Below are 16,261 nucleotides of genomic sequence, written 5' to 3'. Positions count from 1 at the left end.
AGTCTACGCCTGCTTTTGGCAGGAGAGCTACCCTCAGAGCTGAAATGGAAGCACTCCGGGCTGCTCCAGTGGCAACACCCCGGAGCCTGAGAAGACCCCATACGACGTCCCTCAGCAGGGGGCAGCTTCCTCTTGAGCGGTCTCGATTCCGAGACCAGACGCCAGCCCCGTCTGGGAACTGCGTCATCAGAAGACGAAGAACACATACTTACCTCGACTTTCCTATGGCGAGGGTGAGCGTCCTGGGAAGCGTCCACAGGAACACTCGAGGACGACCGCTCAGGAGCTAAAATCTCTCGCCTCCCTTCGCCTGTTGACTTTCCTTCTCCCAAGGGTTGGGGAGCTTGGAAGAGGTCTAGGGCTAGGAGCACGACAGATCCGAGCGGCCGCACCCTCCACTGCACTTGCACTAACCTTAGCACTGACACTTGCACTTTTGAGATCTCATGTTAGACCACAATTTTTCCCTGTCTTCAGCAAGGGATTCTACCTGTTTTCCCAGGGCTTGAATGGCCGCCATCATATCCTTGAGAGTTGGGTCTTTACCTGAATCAGTAGGGGGATAGGGAACTACCACTACAGGAGAAGGATCAAAAGGGTCGTTAGCTTGGGGCAAAGAATTATTTAATTCCTGACTATCCTTAGAAGAGTGAGAAAAAGTACTCTTGGCTCTTCTGAGCCGGTCCCTTTCAAGCTTCCTTACATAGCGGTTATAATCCATCCACTCCCTTTCAGAAAGACCCAAACCCTCATCACATCTATCATCTAACTCACACCTCTTACCCCTACATTTCATACATACTGAATGAGGATCCAAAGAGGCTTTCGCAAGCCGAGTCTTACACCCCCTCACACACATTTGCACACTCAAGGAGTCAGACATGTTGGTAGCAAATCCAAAAGAGAGATCAAAAGACAAGTCCAAGGGTCAAACCAAACAAAATCTAAAGAGTCAAGAAAACTCCAAGAAACAAATTCAAAAAACCAGCGAGAGCCAAAGCCAAAGTGTACTTCACCAAAAAAACTGCGAAAAAACATGGGCTGAATGAGTGAAATTCCGATGTCACCGGAACGGCAGCAGGGAAGATCTGAGGAATAACTGGAATGGTTCCAGGTACCTGGGTAGAGGGCGCATAGGTGGACCACCTGACCTCCTTATCGGCGATTGCCGCAAGTTTTGAAATTCTGCCGTGACATCAGGGACTTAAGCTATATATATATAACTACCAGTTAAGTCAGATGTTTAAAACTGCATTTTTATTGACTTTTTCATAAAAAAAAAAAAAAAAAAAAATCAAAATTTTGGCCACTGTCATTTTGGAGCCATATTTCTTCCATCAGATTGGTGTCGTAACCCAAGAAATAATTTTTGATGAATATATTTGAAGAGCGTCGTAAGCTTGGAACGTAAAGCAATAAAATGGTAAGGGACTGCCTGTATTAAGCGAAGACTTTAAGATAACCTCATAACCCGGGGACTGCCTGTATTAGTAACGACTTTAGCAGATAACCTCAATCTTATCCCGCCATGCTCGGGTAAACACTGAGTTATGGCAACAACTTATTCATTATTTTCCAGTGATTTAACTGGATTTCAGTGGTGTATACATCCACTGGAATGCTTATTAGTAACCTTCATGAAATCTCAGGGTGAGCTTTTCTTTTTTGTTGTTATTAAGCTGATTCATCAAAAGAATTTGTACTTAAAAGTAAATCCACAAGGCCAAATCTTTTGTTTATACCTAGGCTACTTGCGAGCTGCCGATAATAGTTCTGCCCTTAAAGTTATCCTTGTATGTTATGCTGTTCCTTTGGGCTGAAACTTTTGCACTGTTTTGTTTCCCAGGTCTAGACTACTTGCAAGCCATCGGTAAATAGTTTTGCCTTAAAATTAAATTTTCGAATGGTGTTTTCCGGGCTTAGGCACTCACGAGCCACCAAAAATAATTGCCTTAAAAGTAATTCTTGAATGTTTCGCCATTCTATTAGGCTAAAAGCTAGACAAAACTTTTGCCTTTTTTCCCAAGGCTACTTGTGAGCCGCTGATATAGTTTTGCCCTAAAGTAATTCTTGTATCTTATGCCATTTCTTTAGGCCAAGCACTTACATCAAATGGTGTTTGCAGGGCGTAGACTACTCGCAAGCCGCCAATAATAACTGCCTTAAAAGCTGAGCAAAACTTTTTCCCACTTTTTGCCTAGACTACTTGCGAGCCGCTGGTATAGTAAATAAACTTTTACATTGCTTTGTTTACCAGGCCTAGACCTATTGCAAGCCACTGGTAGATTAATTTTGCCTTAAAGTAAATTCTCAAATGGTGTTGACAGGGCGTAGGCTTCTCGCAAGCCATCGATAAATAATTGCCTAAAAAGTATTTCTTCAATATTCTGTCATTCCTTTAGGCCAAAGATTTGCATTTTATGATTGCTTACCGAACCTAGTCTACTTGCTAGCCGTCGGTAAATAATTTTTCCTTAACCCTCACACTTTCCTTTGAAGAACTGAAAAGTGTAAGAGCAGAAGTAGTAAGGAGAGAAGGGTGCTTAATGGAAGAAGACATTATCATCGGCTGAGAATCGGTCTCAGTATTTGCTTCGGCAGTACATTGTATACAGTACTCACTTCGACAGTACATTTACTAAATTGGAACGTTTCTGAGAAGCTTCTCATGTCTCCTGTACAAGGATGACACGCATCTGGGTTGATGCATAGATCGTGAACATTCCACACTTCAAGCACCCAGAAGTGCCCACTTTGACCTGACGCCAGCTCATGCTTTGAGTGCTTGTGCTCTGTGCAGCCAAAAGGCACCCAAAAAAGAGCCCGAGCGCTCACAGGCGGCATTTGTAGCAGACAGCCAGGCATGCACAGAGCTATCATTCTCTTTTTCTCTCCTACTTCTACCCTATATTACCACTTGCTTCTGCGCCTGGCTCCATCGCTTCCTTCCCATGCCATCACCAATCTTGTGCCTTGGTTAACAGAAAATTAACCTTGCAAAGTGAAGTGTTGTGCAGTGGAGGAGGTGATTATCTGGCCTGCCGGTTCTCCTAGACCTAAGTCACTGTCAAATTCCCCTAAACCTGGGAGAAGTCATACTGAATGTCCAAGGGAGGCTGGTGGGAATTACCGCCGGGTAATTGCCCCCTTGGTCTTCATGGAGGTGTATTGGAGGTGGCGGCTATCCGGGCCGTCAGATACCCTAGACCTAAAGTCCCTGTCATACTTCCCTCAACCAGGGAGTAAGACATACTGGTGGTACAAGGGAGTATGAGGAGGTTCGCCCCCAGGTAGTTGCCCCTCAGTCGAGCCTGTGATCCAGGTATTGACAGACAGCCACTGGAAAGGCGTCTTAACCCTTTAACATGCCCGGGAACCTATTTACAAAAACGTCTCCCGTATGCTGGCGATTGAAGTTGGTGATGAAGCGGAAAAAGTTTTTTTAAAAATCACAGCAACAGTTTTTAAGATTAAGAGTTCATTTTTGGCTCATTATTTTTTTCATTGCCTGAAGTTTAGTATGCAACCATCAGAAATGAAAAAAAAATATCATTATCATATATAAATATTGGAATATATGACAGCGAAAAAAAAAATTGTATATAATTGTATACAAATCGTGCTGTAAGAAAAAAATGGTTAAAGCTAATGAGTTAATTTTTTTAGTTGTATTGTACACTAAATTGCGATGATTTTGGTATATAACAAATTTTAAAACGATCAAAGCAACACAGAGAAAATATTATCACAAAATGATGCATGAATCCTTTTAACTTGCTGTGGATGTAAAAAAATGTTTTTTTCAAAATTCAATAAATCGAAATATTGTGCTAGAGACTTCCCGTTTGTTGAAAAATGAAGCTAATTGATTGAATATTACTAGACTGTAAGTGTTTTAGCTTGCAATTGCAGTTTTCGACCATTTCGGTTGAGTTAAAGTTGACCTTGAAAAGTCGAATTTTTCTATTTATCGTGATTTATATGGAAATATTTCAAAACTGATAAAAGCTACAACCATGAGTTATTTTTGTTGTATTGTACATGAAATTGCGCACATTTTCATATATAAAACTTTATGTAACGACTAATATAAAATGGTGCAAATATTACGACAACGAGATGAAAGAATTTCTGAGATGTTCGCCAAATTTCAAAGACGTAAGGAAAATGTTTTTAAAAAATTCACCATAAATCGAAATATTGTGCTAGAGACTTCCAATTTATTGCAAAATGAAGTTAAACGATTGAATATTACTAGAATGTAAGAGTTTTAGCTTACAATTGCGTTTTTACCATTTCGGTCGAGTTAAAGTTGACCAAAGGTTGAAATTTTGGCAGTTATCTGATTTATGTGAAAATATTTCAAAACTGATAAAGCTACAACCATGAGCTATTTTCTGTTGTATTCTACATGAAATTGCGCACATTTTCATATAAAAAGTTTATGTAACGACTAATGTAAAACGATGCAAACATTACGACAACATGACGAAAAATTTCTGAGATGTTTATGGAGTTACCACGCGACTCGTAAGGAAAAGTTTTTTTTTCAGAAATTCACCATAAATCGAAATATTGTGCTAGAGACTTCCAGTTTGTTGCAAAATGAAGGTACATGATTGAATATTACTAGAATGTAAGAGTTTTAGCTTATAATTGCGTTTTTGACCATTTCAGTCGAGTTAAAGTTGACCTCTTAATTTCTTGAAATTTTGGCAGTTATCAAGATTTATATGAAAATATTTCAAAACTGATAAAATACAACCATGAGTTATTTTCTGTTGTATTCTACATGAAATTGCGCACATTTCCATATATAAAACTTTATGTAACGACTAATATAAAACAGTGCAAACATTACGACAACGTGAGTGAAAGAATTTCTGGCGCGGATTAAGGAAAAAGTTTTTTCAAAAATTCACCATAAATCGAAATATTGTGCTAGAGACTTCCAATTGGTTGCAAAATGAAGGTAAATTATTGAATATTACTAGAATGTAAGAGTTTTAGCTTACAATTGCGTTTTTTGACCATTTCGGTCGAGTCAAAGTTGACCGAAGATTGAAATTTTGGCAGTTATAGTGGTTTATATGAAAATATTTCCAAACTGATAAAAGCTACAACCATGGGTTGTATTTTGCTGTATTGTACATGAAATTGCACACATTTTCATATATAAAACTTTATGTAACGGCTAATATAGAGCAGTGCAAAAATTACGACAAAATGACGAAAGAATTTATGAAATTTTTGGGCTGAGTTACTGCTCTACAGTAAGAAAAAAGTTTTTTCAAAAATTCACCATAAATCGAAATATTGTGCTAGAGACTTCCAATTTGTTGCAAAATGAAGGTACATGATTGAATATTAATAAAATGTAAGAGTTTTAGCTTACATTTGCGTTTTTCGACCATTTCGGTCGAGTCAAAGTTGACTGTTCCAAGGTTGAAATTTTTTGTAGTCGACGTGCGGTACGTCCACTCGAAACCCAACAGACAATTTTAGTCTCTCCTTCCACAGAGATACGTCCAATAGGCGTTTAAGGGTTAATGGGTATGTGGTGTTAGACAGTCATTCAAAGGTGTCTTGATGAAGGCATAATGTTTTAATGTGTGGTGTGAGCATCACTTGAAAATGGTCATCTTCCTGAGCACAGGGCTCCAGCTTGCTAGGCTGATGCCTCTATTTGGCGACAAGTGCTTGTCCAGTGGTCCATGGAGCCCTCAGTAGCCCCCTTCGAGCTTCCAGTGTCTGAGCACCCAGTGTCCGAAATACTTGCTTCAGCATGGCCCCTGCACAAGGATAACACGCAAATCGTGAAGAGTTCCATCATTTTCAATCGGCACTATTTTATCCCTCGGTGCCTGGTTTTTCCTTAGAACACTCTGTTGTTCTTTCTATGGCGCCAGTTCCCGATGGAACGTCTGGCTCCAGCTTCCAAGTAGTCGGCACCAATCGCCATTTGCCAGGCGACTACTCTCTGCTCACAACTCTTCAGTTGGTTCTGCCTTCACTTAGAGTTTAAGACATTGTTACTACCATCTTTAGTATTGCAGCCCTGTCCTTTGTGGGCAGGGACTTTTTGAGGAGTGACTTTTGTCGGGAAGAGAGAAAGGCATGTGTCTTTGGCGTTCCTCCCTCCAGTAGTTCAACGGAGTTATCCTCCTTGTCGCAGATTTTGTCTAGTTTCTGGATTGTCTTGACTGTGGGGACCCTAAAACTTTCTAAGAGTCATAGCCTCAGATTGTCACCCATTGTGACAGAGGCTGTGGTTAAGGAAAATGAAAACAGTTCCACTACTGTGATTATGGAACAGTTTTCATTTTCCTTAACCACAGCCTCTGTCACAAGAGTCCTCTTGGGGAATTCAGCCTCAACTTTCAGACTTTGAAGCTTTTTTCTCTTTTGAAAAATAAAAAATCACTCAAGGAAGACAGAGACTGATTTTTGCAATGGCCCGAAGGCTGCTAGCATCCAGTTTTTAGCAGCTCCTTCTAGTAATCAGCTCCTGACGATGAACAGCGTCCGCTCACAAGCTACTGCTTTCCTCTGTTCAGAGGATTGTGGCTGGCCTGCGGATGACTATGCCGTACCGCAGGTTTTTATGGCTTTTATATATCCTTTCAGGTTTTTTTATATGCTCTCCTGATATTATTTTTCGCTACGTACAGTTCTGCATAGTCTCTGATCTGTACGAAGTGTTGTTGAGTCTGTGGGATATCCACGTGTCTGCACGGCTATCAAGAGTACACAGAGCTGGCAGCTTGTCTGCATGGATGTCCACGAGGCTGCATGATGTCTTGCAAGATCGCTTGGTTGTCTGCAGAATGGAGACGAGCCAGAAGGCCCATCTTCCAAGACAGCGTTTCTTATTTCAGGGACCTGTGCTTTGACCTCTCAGTGGGACTATAGGTCTTCACATGAGTCCTTGCTCCTCTTCTTTACTTAGAACAACTGTCCTGACTTAAGTATTTTGATTACAACTGGGTCAGGGAAACAGTTGGACACCATTGTCCTTTTCCCATAGCCCGGATTTAAGTCGGGCCTGCAATGGCAGCTGTACTTACATAGACTAAGAAGGGAACTCCCTTCATCCTCTAAGCCTGGACCTAGTCTTCTACTTTAAACTTCGGATCTTGGTTGAGGAGCCCATGGGGAAACCGGGAAGTTTCCGGGTCATGCTCCCCAGATGATGGAACCCTCTCACATATGTTGGAGAGCTGTAACAGTGCTTCTTGACCTGAGTTTACACCTGGACTGTGGTTGTTCTCTCTAGACGAGACCACAGTCCTAGCGTATATACATAGAGAAGAAGGCTTGCTTCCCCTCTCATTTTCTCTCTAAGCAAGAGAACCTCTACTATGAACAGATTGGTTTCGTTTTCAATTTAAGTCATCTCAAGTTCTTGCTGATGAACTGAGAACAGGTTCTTCCCACCACGTAGATCTTGCATTCCCTGGTCTGATGGGAACTGTGGAGTCCTAGGGGCAAGCTGACTGTGATCCTATTTACCACCTCAAGGAGCTTTCGAAGGCTTCAGGAAGCTCGTCAGTACAGTACAAGGTTTTTTCTCCTTGACGTATTGCATAAACTATTGTGGTTACAGACATTATTCTTCTAGCACTGTCTATCAGACTTAGTGAGCCATTTTTGAAGCTGAGGTTGCAGTCTCTACCCCTCTTGTTGCGAGACTTCTAGGGTCCATTTTGAACACCCCTTCTGTTCCTGAGGAGATTCACATCTTTCATACTCCATAAGTAAGGGGTATCGAAATATGCTTATTCAAGTGTTTAAGCACAGGGGCCTAGCCTTTGATGACCTTATCGTCTTTGATGCATCCAAGCAAGGAAGGAATCCGGTCTCCTGGAACTTGGATGTATTCTGAATGACCGACAAGTCCCTTTTTTTGATCCCCTGTATTCCTCTTCTCTACAATCTTACACAGAAGACACCCTTCCGAGTGGTCTCTGGCTTCGACTAGGACACACTAGGCGCACTAGTGAGATCCAAGCCATTGTTTAGAGAAGGTCTTTTCACAGAAAGAAGTCTTTTTCCTCGTTTACCCTAGGAATTTAGCCAATGACGAGGACCCACTCAAGCTCTAGATCCGCTCTTTATCCCTTAGGAAATTAATGGATATCATTGGTTCTGAAGAAGAGAGAACCCTCTGTCCAGCTAACAGCTTTCATATTTTACCTGAAAAGGATTGGACTAAGATCACATCATGAAAGGGCTTATTTTTGAATGCATAAGGAGAACATTTTGCTTTCTTTTTAAGTGAAAGCTTTCAGGCTCATTTGTCCTTTACTTCCATTCCACATAGTCCAACTGGAAGTATAATTGTCCTCAGTGTCTTGCTTTCTTATCAAGTGATCCTGATCTTCTAGCTTGCCTGATGCCCAGTTCGGCCGGGCGACAGCTACAGTCTAGTGTCAGCTGCTATCTGACACCAGCTGTAGAGCTTCCAGAGCTATAAGCTTCTAGCTCGTCTAATGCCCAGCTTGCCTGGCACCCTGCTCGTTTGGTGCCAGTTACAGCCTGGCACCCGCTAGCTCCCATGAGCACCCGCCAACCTCGAGCTCCTAGCTCGACTGGCGCCCAGCGCTTCTGGCACCAAATCATTCTTCAAACGTCCAAATTGCTCTCCAGCTCTGTGGGAGACTAGGGATGTCTCTGTCCATTTGGAGTTTTCAGAGGACCATCCTCTACTACATATGGTGATAGGGCAAGACCCGCTTCACTCTCTGAATAGAAAGTATTGCCCTCATGGACTTTTAACTTGAGACACTCAGAATTAGGAGAGCAGTTTGCTTACTTTTAAGTAAAGTAAAGACGTCAGAGTAGCCTCTACCTCTTTAACTTGCATGCATTTTATGCCTCATACATCCATTCTGCCTCCGACCTACTGGGAATGTAATCGATCTTTGTTTCTTACTAATTTTATTGGAAGTTACAACAGTGTGGAAATCTTCCAGTGCCTTGACACCTTTCTAGTAACTGGCATGACATCGCAGAAGGAAGCATAGGATTTTTTTTTCTACTGTCTCTTCACCTTGTAATAAGGTGTAGAGTTTTTTGCAGAGCCAGGCGGTACAATGCACCTGAAGCACCATCACTCTCAGTGGATGGGTTGTGGTTTTATCTCAGTGTAGGTGACAATGTTTGTCTGGTTCTTTTTATTTTGGTGCTTAGCCCAGGGCAAGGGAGGGCACCTATCATGCTCTGCTAGCCATCGGAGTACTTCCTTCGCTGCAAAGTTACCACTAAGAGGAGGCAACTCAAGGCTATACTGCCATGCCACTACTGTACAAGTTAAGATGAGCACCAACCAGAGGCAGTGTCCACCTGCAGTAGCTCTCTTAACTGATAAGTAAGGACAAGCATTGTTTTTCAATGCTAGCAGTTTTTCTATTTCAAATTCATTATATACTTATCTTAACGTTTTGGAGTAGAATATGTCCATGTATCCCACCTCGCTACCAATGTGGGAACCAGCTATGTAATTGCTTGGTAAGTTACTTATATAAAAATGATATTCTAATGATAAAATAAAGTTTGCTCATACTTACCTGGCAGATATATATATAGTTGTATTCTCTGATAGTCCGACAGAATTTCAAAACTTACGACACACGCAGTGGGAGATCAGGTGGTTAGTACCCATTCCCGCTGCTGGGAGGCGGGTATCAGGAACCATTCCCATTTTCTATTCAGATTTTCTAGTGCCACTGTCTCCTGAGGGGAGGTGGGCGGGCACTATGAATATATATATCTGCCAGGTAAGTATGAACAAACTTTATTTTATCATTAAAATATCATTTTGTTCATGAGACTTACCTGTCAGATATATATATAGCTGAATACCACCATTGGAGGTGGGTACAGACAGAATAGGATTTAGGAAACATAATACATGTAGGTGATTGACACCTTGGTTCCTTACCTGTTAGCATAGCTGACTTCGTGATTACTGTCACCCAAGTCCGCTTCTGCTTTACTAGAGTCTCCAGCAAGGTAGTGACCTGTATAGCTGGTGAGTTCTAGATGATCTGTCAACGGGGCGTGACCACAATGTGACAAGACCATATTGACCCATACAATGAGGGCAAACGAAGCAAAAACAACCACCTGACCAAGCCTAACTAAGTTAGGATAACAAAACTAAAGCTAAAGAGTGGGAAGTCCACCTCAGGCAGTCGACCCAACAACCATAAAAAAACACTTCCTAACCATTTTCTATAGGATAGGATGAGTGTCATCCCCCTGCCCCCAGGAAAGTATCTGCGGAAACGTATGGTCCTAGCGAAAGCAGTTCTCATATGTCGTCTTCACATCTCTCAGGTAGTGTGAAGCTTAACACAGAGTTGTTCTCCAAAATGTGGCACCCAGAATGTTACTGAGTGACATATTCTTTCTGAAAAGCCACTGAAGTTGCAACCGCCCTCACCTCAAAAAGCATTGACTTTCAGAAGTTTAAAATCAGTGTCTTGACAGCATGAATGGGCTTCTTTAATCGTGTCTCTCAGAAAGAAAGCCAGAGCATTCTTTGACATAGGTAAGTCCTGGTCTCTTCACTGAACACCATAAATTGTCCGAGGGACCTCTAACTTTCCTTCGTCTTGTCTAAGTAGACTTTGAGAGCCCTAACAGGGCAAAGGACTCTCTCTGGCTCTTGACCCAGAATTTCAGCCATACCCTTGATTTCAAAAGCTCTTGGGCCAAGGGTTAGACGGGTTCTCATTTTTTGCTAAAAAGGAAGGGCTTAAAGAACAAACTGTGTTATGCCCTTTAAAGCCTATATGCTTACTAAAGGCTTGCAGTTCACTAACCCTCTTTGCAGTTGCTAGAGCGGTTAGAAAAATAGTCTTCCTGGTAATGTTCCTCAATGACGCAGAATGAAGAGGCTCAAAGGACTGGACATCAGGAACCGTAAGCACAACATCCAAATTCCAAGAAGGAGTCCTTTGCTGAGGCACCTTCGAGGTTTCAAAGGATCTGAAGAGATCGTGAAGGTCTCTTGTTGTTAGACAGATCCAAGTCTCTATGCCTAAAAACAGATGATAGCATGCTTCTATATCCCTTGATAGTCGAGACTGCAAGTTTGACATCACTCCTCAGAAACAAGAGGAAGTCTGCTATCTGACTCACAGAGGTCGTGGTGGAGGAAATGCCCTTCTTTCTACACCATCTCCTGAACACGGTCCACTTCGATTGGTACAAATTGCTGGAAGAGAGTCTTCTGGCTCTGGCAATAGCTTTTGCCACTGGTCTTGAAAAACCTCTCGCTCTGGCCAGCTTCTCGATAGTCTGAATGCAGTCAGACTCAGAGCGGGGAGGTTTTTGTGGTACCTCTCGAAGTGGGGCTGTCTGAGTAGATCGACTCTCATGGGCAGAGATCTCGGAAAGTCCACTAGGAAGGACAAGACCTCTGTGAACCATTCCTCGAAGGCCAAAATGGGGCGATCAACGTCATCCTCGCCCCTTCCGACGACGCAAACTTTCTGATGACTTCTCCGAGGATTTTGAACGGAGGAAAGGCATAAACGTCCATCCCCGACCAATCCCAGAGAAGAGCATCTACTGAGATTGCTCCTGGATCGAGAACAGGGGAGCAGTAAAGAGGAAGCCTCTTCGTCTTGGAAGTTGCAAAGAGATCCACCAAGGGACGTCCCCATAAGCCTCCACAGTCCCTGACAAACCTCTTGGTGCAGGGTCCACTCGGTCGGGCAGTTGTTGCTGCCGACTTAGAAGATCCGCACGGACGTTCTCCACGCCTGCAACAAACCTCGTGAGGATCGTAATATTCCAGGCCTGTGCCCACAGAAGGATGTCCTTTGCTAAAGCGAACAGGGACCGAGAGTGAGTTCCCCTGTTTCTTTAGGTATGCCAGGGCCGTGGTGTTGTCCGAGTTGATCTGGACTACTCGGTTTGAGACTTGGCCCTCGAAGAAAAGAAGGGCCAACTGAATCGCCCCAATTCTTTGAGATTTATGTGCCAGGACACCTGTTCCCCTCTCCAGGTGCCCGACACTTCTTCCCTCCCCAGTGTTGCTCCCCATCCCGAAATGGACGCGTCGGAAAACAACACTAGGTCGGGGTTCTGAAGGTTGAGAGAAACCCTTCTGCCAACTTTGAGGGATCGAGCCACCACCTTAGGTGATCCTTCACCTTTGGCGAGATACTCAGAGAAACTTCCAGATTCTCCTTGTCCTGCCAGTTCTCTGCAAGGAAGAATTGAAGTGGTCTGAGATGCAGTCTCCCAGGAAACAAACTTCTCCAGTGATGAAATGGTCCCCAGCAGACTCATCCATTCCCTCACCGAGCATGTTTCTTTCCTCAGGAAGGCTGAAACTTTTTCTAAACACTGAAGTTGTCTTTCTTGAGACGGAAAAGCTCGAAAAGCCACTGAATCCATCTGAATCCCCAGATAAACGATGGACTGAGTCGGGGTCAGATGGGACTTTTCGAAATTCACCAGAAGTCCTAGGGACTTCGTCAAGGTCAAAGTCGTGTGAAGATCCTCCAGACACCTTGTTTCGTCATTGACGAGGCTCGAATGAGCCAATCGTCCAAATAAAGCGAGACTCTTATTCCTCCAAGGTGAAGCCATCTCGCAACATTCCTCATCAAGATCGTGAAAACCATAGGGCTGTGCTGAGCCCGAAGCAAAGAGCCCTGAACTGAATACCTGTCCCCGCAGGACAAATCTCAGGTATTTCCTTGATAGAGGATGTATAGGGACGTGAAAATAGGCGTCCTGGAGATCGAGAGAAACCATCCAGTCGCCTGGTCTTAAGGCTCCCCATGACCGACTGGGACGTCTCCATTTTGAACTTTTCCTTCAGAACGAAATGGTTCAACTTGCTGACGTCCAGAACTGGTCTCCAACCTCCTGACTGCTTCGGGACCAGAAACAGCCTGTTGTAAAAGCCCGGGATTGTAAATCTGAGACTTGTTCCACAGCTCTCTTCTCGAGCATTTGCTCGAGCAGGTCGAAAGAGAATCTGCTGTTTCTCCTGATGATAGGATGGCGACAGATCTATGGGAATCGTACTCAATGGAGGTAAGACGAGGAATGGGATCTTGTATCCCTTTTCGATGACTTGGAGGGACCAGCTGTCCGTCCCTCTCTCTCCAGGCTCTTGCAAAAGAAAGAAGCCTGGCTCCTACAGGTGTCTGGAGGTCCACAGAGTCATTTCTTGCCCCTGGTCTTAGAAGGGGCTCTACCTCTGAGGGACCTCTTCCTCGAAAGGAAGATCTAGAGGAGGGCTCTTCCACGAAAGGGCTTCTGAATCTTGGAAGTCTGCCCAAGGGAAGAAGTCGAAGGGACTGCAGGACGTCTAGAAGACTGGGCCAGGAGGTCCTGAGTAGCCTTCTCTTGCAATGTGGCGGCCATATCCTTGACTAAGGACTTGGGGAAAAGATGGCTAGAAACAAGGCGAACAACAACTCTGCCTTCTGTGAAGGGAGAGACCGACTTCGCAGTGAAGTTGCAGTAAATGGCTCTCTTCTTTAAAAGCCCCGCACAGAAATGGGCAGCCAGTTCTTCGGAGCCATCCCTGACAGCCTTGTCCATGCAAGATAAGACACTAAACAAGTCTCCCAGGCTAATGGAGTCAGGGCTTCGAGCCTGCAAGTCCAAGACTCCCAGGCACCAGTCCAGAAAGTTAAAAACTTCCAAGGTTCTGAAAAGGCCTTTCAGATGGTGATCAATCTCAGATAAAGACCAGGACACCTTTGCTGAAGAAAGGAGAGACCTTCTGGGAGCGTCCACAAGGCTGGCAAAATCCCCTTGGGAAGAGGAAGGAACTCTCCAACCAACCTCCTCTCCTGTCTCATACCAAATTCCTGCTTTTCCACTCAATCTTGATGGAGGCAGGGCGAAAGAAGTCTTGCACTGGGCCTTCCTGGAGTCCATCCACTCCTGAACTTTCTTAAAGGCCCTCTTCGTAGAGAGAGACGTGGCCATCTTCACAAAACCAGAAGTCTTTTGTGACTTTGATGAGGTTAGCTGCGAGGGGGAGGGCGAGGAGCAGAGGGTTGAAACTTGTCCCCAAACAAGTCCTTCAGCAAACTGTCAAGACCTGGTAATCTGCAAGAAGCTGAAGAAGAAGAGGACTGATCCTCAACTGCAGGATCCGATGCGCAAGACAGCTCTCCTTCTTCAACAGGAGCAACGGAAGGGGCAGGAGAAGAACCGGGAGGACGAAGTCCTTGCAGACCAACATGCAAAGGGACTTCTGCTTGGAAGAAGTCCGAGAGGAGTCACAAAGTCACGCAGCAGAAGAATCAAAATGAGAGTCTCGACGAGCGTCTGAAGAAGTTCTTGACGAACGATCCGGAGAGTCCTGAGAGCGAGCGAGGAGCGTCATGCCTCGCAGCAAGAAAGGCGTCTTGCCGAGCAGCAAGGGAGCGTGACGAACTGCAGGGAGGCGTCCTGACGCTTAGCGTCATGCATTAGCGTCATGAGAAGGCGCCATGGCGAGCAAAAGGCGTCCCTGCCGAGAGCGAAGCGCCACGCAGCAATGAGCGTCAAGCCAGCAGCATGAGAAAGCACGCTTTAGCAGCAGCATGGAAGCGTTAGCAGCATGAGAAGCGTCATGACGAGAAACAAGAGGGTCGTCCTGAAACGAGGAGACCTGGCAAAGCGAAGCGTATCAGAAAGCGGAAATTGCGATCCCTGCCAAGACCAGTAAAACGCTGAGCAACAGGACTTCTATCGAAGGTGAGAAGACGACGACGAACGAGGAGAAGGAGAAGGGGAAGGTTTAGACCTCTTGATCGGCAGTCGGAATCCTTCCGACGACGACACACATCTGTCTCCTTCTGGGCCATTAACGAAGCCAACTGCTCCTGCATGCCTAGGAGCAGCTTTCGAGTAGGAGAAGATTCTTCTCAGGAGAAGGACTGATTCTGTGAGAAGAAGAGGGGCGAGGGGACGCCTTCTTCCTTCTCACAGGGGAAGCAACAGCTTCTTTCTGGAGCGACCGGAGCGCTCAAAAGCGTCATCGTCCGATGACGTCCTGGTCCTCTTCTGCGGTGGGATGGCGTCAAAACTCCTCCGGAGAAGAGCGAAGAGCGCACGAGAAAAGGGGCGTGAAGCGTCCCCTTCTCTGAAGCTTCTCTTCAAAGGTCGAGAATCCTTCCGAGAGCTCCATTCCCGACGCGGGAGGAGGAAGATCGGGGAAGAGAAGCAATCCTTAAGAATTCGTGCCCGTGCACGATCCTTGGCAGCCTGGGAAGCGTCATCAGGACCTGCCGAAGGGACGCCAGATCGGTGGGGGTCCGCGTAACCCTCTTGCAGCTTTCGACTTGCCCACTCCCTGAGTCCTGGGAGTCCGACAGAGGTCCAGGCCTAGAGGCATTATACAGGCGATCTGACGCCCCCTCCACAACACTAGGGGGCGGACACTATCACTGCACTTCACAGCACTTTGAAGAGCGAGCATTTTAGCTTCCAAGGTTACGAATGGAAGACATAATAACGCCAGGGCATCACCATCCGCAGACACAACCCCAGGGTTAGAGGGCAACACCACAGGGTTAGGAAGAGCTACGTCTACAGGAGGGTTAACAGGTGAAAAACACTACCCTGACTCCTACCACTTCTGGAGGAAGACCTCCTGATCCTATCACGCTCTAACTTCCTCACATAAGAATCATAAGTCCTCCAACTAGCATCAGACAAAGATTCACACTCCTTGCATCGATCATTCAACAAACAAACATGTCCCCTACACCTGAGCATACAGTGTGAGGATCTACCAAAATTTTCGGTAGCCTCACCTTACAGTCTTGCACACACAAACTCGATAACTAGCAGAACTAGATTCAGACATCTTAATCCAAATAAAAAACAAGCCAAAATCCAAAACAATCCACAATAGCGTATGCCTAGCCACAAGTCCAAGTCAAAAACCAAAATCAAACAAATACTTAAGTGACAATCAAGTTTTATCCGAAATCCAAGACGGAGGTACTGAAAACAGGTGTTGACAGTACCGGCGACAGAGAAAATCTGAATAGAAAATGGGAATGGTTCCTGATACCTGCCCCCAGCGGCGGAATGGGTACTAACCACCTGATCTCCCACTGCGTGTGTCGTAAGTTTTGAAATTCTGTCGGACTAACAGAGAATACAGCTATATATATATCTGACAGGTAAGTTTCATGAACAAACTTTATTTTATTAAAATAAAATTTTATATATAATCTTGAAGTAATTACATGATAAGCCACCCTCCTCCTTGCCAAACTGGACA

The 16,261-nt window shown here is 44.7% G+C and overlaps 1 protein-coding gene and 1 non-coding gene across 3 annotated transcripts in view; one reads left to right on the top strand and one right to left on the bottom strand.

Annotated features, from left to right (window-relative positions):
• LOC136844861 (uncharacterized) overlaps positions 1–16,261 on the bottom strand; it is a 302,711-nt gene that overhangs the window by 235,777 nt on the left and 50,673 nt on the right. The gene's annotated exons all lie outside the window — the stretch shown is intronic.
• Positions 2,615–2,721, top strand: LOC136845389 (U6 spliceosomal RNA). Its single transcript, XR_010855171.1, has one exon. It is a non-coding gene; the product is annotated as a U6 spliceosomal RNA (small nuclear RNA).

This window comes from Macrobrachium rosenbergii, chromosome 13 (genome assembly GCF_040412425.1).
Source record: "Macrobrachium rosenbergii isolate ZJJX-2024 chromosome 13, ASM4041242v1, whole genome shotgun sequence".
Lineage (NCBI taxonomy): Eukaryota > Metazoa > Arthropoda > Malacostraca > Decapoda > Palaemonidae > Macrobrachium > Macrobrachium rosenbergii.
Note: the sequence above shows the minus strand (reverse complement) of the source record. Positions and strands in the feature narration are given on the sequence as shown.